This window comes from Orussus abietinus, unplaced genomic scaffold (assembly GCF_000612105.2).
Source record: "Orussus abietinus isolate OABI.00-Male unplaced genomic scaffold, Oabi_2.0 scaffold672, whole genome shotgun sequence".
Taxonomy (NCBI): Eukaryota; Metazoa; Arthropoda; class Insecta; order Hymenoptera; family Orussidae; genus Orussus; species Orussus abietinus.
In genome coordinates this window covers 1-7,567 of record NW_019394815.1, presented here as the reverse complement: position 1 = coordinate 7,567, position 7,567 = coordinate 1, and positions in this window count along the sequence as shown.

The window sequence follows — 7,567 nt, the reverse complement described above, 5'->3', positions numbered from 1 at the left end:
TCCGATTATGAAATTTATGGACCCGGAGACAGGAAACAAAGAGTCCGTTTTCTCCTTCTTTCCCTCGATTTTTACGCGAAACGGTTGCGCAAAGCAAAGTGGCGACAGCATAACAGAAGAAGAGAGAAAATGAAAAAGAATAACCCCCTCTACCTTCAGAAAAAAAAAGAAACGCTATTAAACATTACCATACGAGCTGTGAAACGGACTCCGGTCTCTAAAAAGGATATGATATACATCTACAGGTTGTAAAGGTATTATTTGTATAGCTTCTTTTCCCTCTTTCCATCTCTTTTTACTTGAAATTATTCCGCAGCTCATTATGACGCCGGACTAATTGTAAGTGAAAAAAGTGGAAGCATAATTCTTCTGTTCGCTCTCTTTCGTTTTCGCCAGCTTTAGAACATAACAAAAATCGGTTTATGTTATATATATAAAATGGAAACAGTTTTAAAAAAATGTATTTGGGGTGACTGCCGAATTTTGCGACCCAGAGGGGCTGTTTTTCCCTCTTTCCCTTTCTTTTTACTCGAAACGGTTACACGACGCATAATGGCGATCGACTGACATCAAGTGAAAGAAAGAGAAAGGATAGCCCTTTTATTCGTTCTCTTTCTTTTTCCTAATCTCAACGGAACTATCCAAGGAATAATTGAGTTTGGTAGGTCCGCTAATTTTCTGTTCTTTTTTTTTTATTTAATTTTTTTGTCCTATCCGGAATTGCGACAAACGCCAGGAAAAAGCGTCTTCCATCAGCGGAAGATCGCGGCTGGGCTTTCCGGCTGATCGGTGAGTAAGAAGGCCGCGATTAGTCGCTATTGGTCGAAGAAAAATCTCGGAAAAACCGGCGACTGGTTTGGATAGGTCGGGATTACGGCGCGGATCGAGGATTTACGTGAGAACCCTTCGAGCCTCCTCCAGAGGGAACCAGCACGTGTGCTCTGCCGGGATATAAAAACCTGGACCAGTTTCCTATCTATGAAGGACTTCCGATTACCGATAACGGCGATCGGCTCGTCCACCTTCGATCGATCTATCGGCTAGCTCGAATTAAGACCGCAATTCTGGCCGGCGGAGCGCAATGAAACGTTTCATCAAACCCGAGGACGCACTTCACTTGCCGGCCGGACGTTCCATGGCTCGGTGAACTTTTGTGCACTTGTCGTGCAACGTGATTAGGAAAAATAGAGGACTCGGGTTATACGACGGGCCCTCAAATTTCCGCCTTGCAAATAGACGTGCTCGTGTATTTTATCGAGTACAAGATTACGTAATCTCGGGAATTAGGGTGATTGCTCTCTCAAAGGGAAGCCCGATGAAGGTTGTTACCTTCTACGTGGCACTTTGTATCGAGTACATTAGGCATTTTTAATAATAATTGCGGAAAGGATTTCGAAACCCTTCGTTAAATGAATTTCACCCAAAGGTCACCAGGATTTGGTCCTTACTTCATTTTTCTATTTTGCTAAGACAAAAAACACATTTTTGTATATTATATATATTCTATTCTTTATTTTAGGATTTTTTTTTATGAATTCTTATGACTCGAGAGATCGTGGTGTTATGCAAATTCTCTTTGCGATCAAAGGCGTTCCGTCACTTCGGAAACGTCACCGACCGTGATTAACGTGAGATTTTTTAACAATAATTAATTCATCCCGAATTACTGAGATCTGCGTTGCACCGACACAAATTGGGCTAACTGAAAATTGAAATCTGTTGTCAGATAACCAACCGAAGTCGGATGATTAACTTTAATCGTGCTTTAAGTAGCCCTTGTTCAAGGGTCTATTACACCAACACTTGCGTTAAGCTCCTTAATCGAGGATTACTTAGCGCGAGATTAAAGTTATTCATTAGACTTCAGGTGGTTATACATATGATTTTAATCACCGGTTATCCTAATTTTTATCGGTGAAAGGCGAATTTCACTAATCCGAGACTGACTGATCACAGTTATGAAATTTCATGTTAATCACGGTTAGTGCGAGGATTTTAATTAAGAAGTTAAACTCGAATTTTGATGTACCTTCAAGACCTTCCGGCCTAGAGTAAAGTCATAAAATTGACCAGCCGACGTAACCACCGCATTAAACAAGCGAGAAAACTTCGCAACAAGTGAAAAACGTCCTGAAATCCGTCGAAACGATCCACTACGCGATCAAGAGCCCTCGATCGATCAATCGAACCTTAGTCCGCGATTCGTTATCCAATCACAAGTCGCGATTTCCGTTCGGCCGAGATCGAGAATCCTTGATCAACCGATCGAACCTTAGCCCGCGATTCGTTACCCAATCACAAGTCGCGATTTTCATTCGGCCTTGATCAACCGATCGAACCTTGATCCGCGATTAATTACCCAGTCACAAGTCGCGATTTTCATTCGGCCTTAATCAACCGATCGAACCTTGATCCGCGATTTATTACCCAATCACAAGTCGCGATTTTCATTCGGCCTTGATCAACCGATCGAACCTTGGTCTACGACTCGTTACCCAATCACAATTCGCGATTTCCGTTCGGCCGCGACCGAAAGTCCTTGATCGATCAATCGAACCTTATTCCGCGATTTGTTATCCAATCACAAGTCGCGATTTTCTTTCAGCCGCGACCGAAAGTCCTCGATCGATCAATCGAACCTTATTCCGCGATTTGTTACCCAATCACAAGTCGCGATTTCCGTTCAGCCCTGACCGAAAGTCCTCGATCGATCAATCGAACCTTAGTCCGCGATCGTTAGCCAATCAAAAGCCACGATTACGATCTCGCCCAAGGATCGACAAAACCGCGGACACGTGACCGCCACTGACCGACAGCACGAAGATCGTCGATAGCTGGAGAGTGGAGGTCTCTTTAACGGGAGGAGAGAAAAAGAGACGTCGGGAAAGCACGTTGAAGAAAATCTGCGCGACGATCTAACGAGGGAGAGAATCTTTTCCAGAGCGATCCGATTCGGTGATCGCTCCGCGACGGCGTCGCCTCGACGCGCCTGGGACGACGGGGTGCGTTTCACGCCCCCGCAGGCACCGAGGGTGGCATCGCAGCCCGGAAGCAAGGAGTCGCCGACGACCGCGCGGACCCACCGGAAGTCCTGCTCGCTCTCCGAACCTACTCGAGCTCGGGTGGTAACACGCGGACTGTTGGGCTCAACCTCCGCGCCGCGCCGTTCTTCTCCTTCTCCCTCTCTTTACCTCGGACTTGCAACGCGCAAGCTCTCGATATTCAAACGGCGGGTCGCCCGCTAAACCCTCTGGCACCCTCGACCCAGGAGAGGGGGTTCTGTCCAATGCCAAGGATGCACCAGGGTGCACAAGGATGCACCGAGGGTACACGTATACGCACGCTGGCCAGTCCGACCAAGAGGCGACTCCATTTCCAACTATTCCTAGCTGTACTGAGATTAAAACGGAAATAAAAAAAGACACGAAGTCATATGTGCCCATAATTATGAAAGTGGTCTAAGTCATATATTTTTTGTTTCGAAATTACATTGAATTAATTTAGTTTAAAATAATGTGGCGTGAAATAACTGATAAACTCATTTTTTTGTTAATTTTGACTTAGACCACTTTCATAATTATGGGCACATATTTCGGCATTTCATTTATATTATGTAGACGGAGCTTTTTTCTTTTTCTCGAATTTCAAATTACATCCACTTCTGGAGGATTCTTTATTCTCTGTTCGCCGACATTCTGGAGTTTAACGTTAAATTAGATTAATAAACTTAGCCGTAAAAGTTACTATTGAACATGAATTACATTAAGTAAAATTATTAAAAGTCTGTTTTTAATCGGCAGGATTTTTATATTTCTGTGAATAATCGTATTTAATGGGTGTTTTTGTTTAGTACTTCCTCCGGAAGTATTCCGTACTAAAGGGGTTTTGTTAAAAAGGTAACGTGCTTGTATCTATTACTTGCAAACATGTAATTCTCAAACTACTAGTTTACCCGACATTTTTTGAAACCTTAAGTCGGGAGGTCTTAAGAATAAGAATAGTTACGTATATCGAGGTTACACGAATTTTTGTTTAGTACTTTTTCCGGAACTATTCCTTACTAAAGGGGTTTCGTTAAAAAAGTAACGTGCTTGTATCCATTGCTTACAAACATGTTATTCTCAAACTACCAGTTTACCAGACATTTTTTGAAACCTTAAGTCGGGAGGTCTTAAGAATAAGAATGGTTACGTATATCGAGGTTACACGAATGTAACCGTGTACGCAAAGTCTCGGGAAATATCGCTCCTTCTTAAGAACCCTTTCAAGGAGGTATACTCGATTGACTCTCGAAAGCTTTCGACGAAATCGGCAGTATTTCATCTCGAACGCGCTGAGAGCTACGAGAAAGAAGTACTGGGAACAATGGAGGAGGTTTTGTCGAGAGATCTTGACGTGGAATCCTATTGTAGTACAGAATTATGCATAGAGCTTCTCGATCGTTCAGTGGGGAACACGCTTGCTCTCAATAATGCATAAATCATGGCGGATTCAACAAGGGGCTGCCATTACGATCGAAATGTATTGTATGAACCCTCAATTTTTATCTGAAACTTCTTTAATCACGGTACAGTAAATTCAGCCGATTTTCAAAGTCTCCGTCATGCAGAATTCGTGACGAAAAAAAAAAAAAATACCGCTGACGAATGAAGTGTAACTCTCAATTAAGGTGATATTAAATTGTCATTCTACATATCATAACATCAAAATTGAATTTCTAGATTGTGAAGAAATGGACATATCCGAATTGAGCGATTTTTCTGATTATCACTCTTTTGTTAACGTATCGTGCTTAGTAATAATCTTTTTATATTCTGACTCTAATTGTAATATGTTCCCTATTTTAATAGCACGAAAATGCTTGTACGCTTATTTTATTTAATCGTCCTTTGTGGAGCGTGAGATTAGCTGCAAAAAATTCTCACGATTTATTAACTCCAAATCTGACAGAAGTTCTGTTTCTCTTGGGCGTTAAATATTTAATATCCAAGCTACCGACATATTGAGGTGACTGAATATAGTCATCGTAAGAACTCCGTCTTCTTCCATATTTTATGCATTCCTCGCCCATTCGCTTGCTCCCCTTGACAGATCACTCCATTTTCAGGGGAGCTTCGAGGCGCTCCGCGATTTTAATCCGGTGGGTTTTCTGCGCGTTTTACTAGTGCATCAAAAATATTTCATAATTTCCCGAGACGAGAGATCGACTTTTCCAAGGAAAAGTATCGGGGGATTTTCTGCGCGTTTTATTAGTGCATAAAAAATATTTCATAATTTCCCGAGACGAGAGATGGACTTTTCCAAAGAGAAGTGTCGGTGGATTTTCTTCGCGTTTCATTAGAGCATAAAAAATATTTCATGATTTCTCGAGACGAGAGATCGACTTTTCCAAAGAGAAGTGTCAGGGGATTTTCTGCGCGTTTTATTAGTGCATCAAAAATATTTCATAATTTCCCGAGACAAGAGATGGACTTTTCCAAGGAGAAGTGTCGGGGGATTTTCTGCGCGTTTTATTAGTGCATCAAAAATATTTCATAATTTCCCTAGACGAGAGATCGACTTTTCAAAAGCATAAAAAATATTTAATAATTTCCCGAGTCGAGAGATCGACAAAAAATGACTTTTCCAAGGAGGAGTAGAGACGTCTCTCCGTGTTGATCTCCATCGAAAATAGAAATCATAGGAAAGCTTTCGACGGCGGTTCGATTTCCAATTCCCGGGGGACCTCCGCCATCCCTTGGGAAGTATCCATCGCGGTGCCCAGAAGATGTCGAGGAAAATCCATTAGGGCACCTCTTGGCGATCGCGTCCACATTTTCGCCAAGTGTCCCCGTCGCGGAAACCGCCAGCGGATTGGCAGCGTCAAGTGCGAAGGAAAAATGAAGTCGGGATCGAATTCCGGTGTCGCAGCGTCCTGGCACTTTTCTTCATTTTTTAAGTGAAACTTCTGTAAAAGCGCTAAGGCTAAACCGAGTTGAGCGGTGCGAAATATATAATTGCTCCTGTACCGTAAAGAAATAATTATAGAGAGTACAAAACAATTATTTTCGCCAAACACATAAAATGTTATCCCAAAATCATATATATATATATATATATTTGTGCAAATCTGCAGTTTTCTACTTCAGCCAATTACGAAGGTCGCATGTAAAAGACGCTGTTATAAATATTTTCGCTGATTTCCATATATGCTGAAAGCCAACCGGAAATACGGCTTCCGCATTTTCCGCATTTCCGCGTTACGTCGTCCGTCGTTTTGACGTCGGTACCATGGACGAAGGATGTATGAAGCTCTGAAATCGAAACAAACCCTTGATATCCTTCTGAAGTCTGCAAACAGGAAAGAGAGCAAACAAAGAGACCGTCCTTTCTCTCTTTCGCTCTTTTCCTCTTAGACAGGCTGACGCCATATTGCGCCGTGCAACCGTTTTTCACGTAAAAAGAGAAGAAAGATAAGAACAACCCCTTTGTTTTGTCTTTCTCTGTTCTTCTGTCTTTATGGTTAGATCGATATACAGCTATTATACCATATGCTATTATCCAATATGCATCATAGAACAACTTGCATCCGATCGTGGACACTTACCGTGTGTATGGAAATGATATATAATTATATATAATATTTCATGAATGAATATCGTATTATATGTAATATTTCAGTTATTCATTTTCGTATTTCGCATTCATATTATATATATTATTTCAGTCTCTGGCGCTCTCGAAAATCGAATCGATCGCGATGCGAAACTCGCAATCAATGCGGCTCCGATTTCGCCGATGCGTCTTTCCGCGTATATGGAAATTAGCTGCAAACCGCTGGCATTTCCGCAAAGGATCCTCGTCTCACCCGCCGCGCGGAAACCGCGGTATCGGCAAGGACAAGTGCGGAGGAAAAATGAAATCTAAATCGACTAGGTCGAAAGCTCGTATCGCAACGCCGAGGCCAATCTTTTGGCGCATCCTTTGAAAGGAGCGTCAATGCCGAAAGGGTTTTGGCTGGAGATCGCGTATAAAAAGCTTTCCGCTTGCGGAAATACTTTATCTCGCGGTTCTCTCTCTCTTTCGGCGAGTAACCCGGACGCCTCGGAAAAGAAGCCGTGAAAAGGCATCCGGTATTCATCTCGATTTCCATTGGCTCTTCCATTGACTCGGCTTGTAGCCATTTGAATGGAAAGCGGCCTGCGATTCGCGAAAGGTCTCGTATGGAAATTTCCGCCGAAATCAGTCAACCACGGCCCAATGAAATGATCCGCTCCTGGTGAAATGGTTTTTGATTTAACCGATATTCGAGGAATTCCTCTCGCTCCGATTATGCTGTATAGACGCCAAGTCCCGCTCCAGGCAGAATCGATACGAACCTGTGTCCATCTCCAGGGGGAAACCAATGGATTCCTTCTGATTTGCCGATCGATTGATAAGTCAATCCCGACGGACCTTCTGTGCGAGGTAGTCTCCATTTCCTTGGCTTCGATGTAGGTCGGGTTAATGAAATGGCCCTAGATATTTTGTCCCGAAATACCGAGCACGCCGCACGATTTTTCCTCCCAGTTTCTTGGTATTATATAAA